Here is a 208-nt window from a genome sequence, read left to right as displayed (position 1 = left end):
CCCAGTGGATCTCTCTCTCAGTGGATGTCTCTCTCTCTCTCTCAGTGGATCTCTCTCTCTCTCTCTCTCTCTCTCTCCCTCTCTCCCTGTGGATCTCTCTCTCTCTCAGTAGATCTCTCTCTCTCTCTCTCTCCCTGTGGATCTCTCTCTCTCTCTCTCTCAGTGGATGTCTCTCTCTCTCTCAGTGGATGTCTCTCTCTCTCTCTCT

Source organism: Limanda limanda, chromosome 20 (genome assembly GCF_963576545.1).
Source record: "Limanda limanda chromosome 20, fLimLim1.1, whole genome shotgun sequence".
Classification (NCBI taxonomy): domain Eukaryota; kingdom Metazoa; phylum Chordata; class Actinopteri; order Pleuronectiformes; family Pleuronectidae; genus Limanda; species Limanda limanda.
This window is presented reverse-complemented; position numbering follows the sequence as displayed.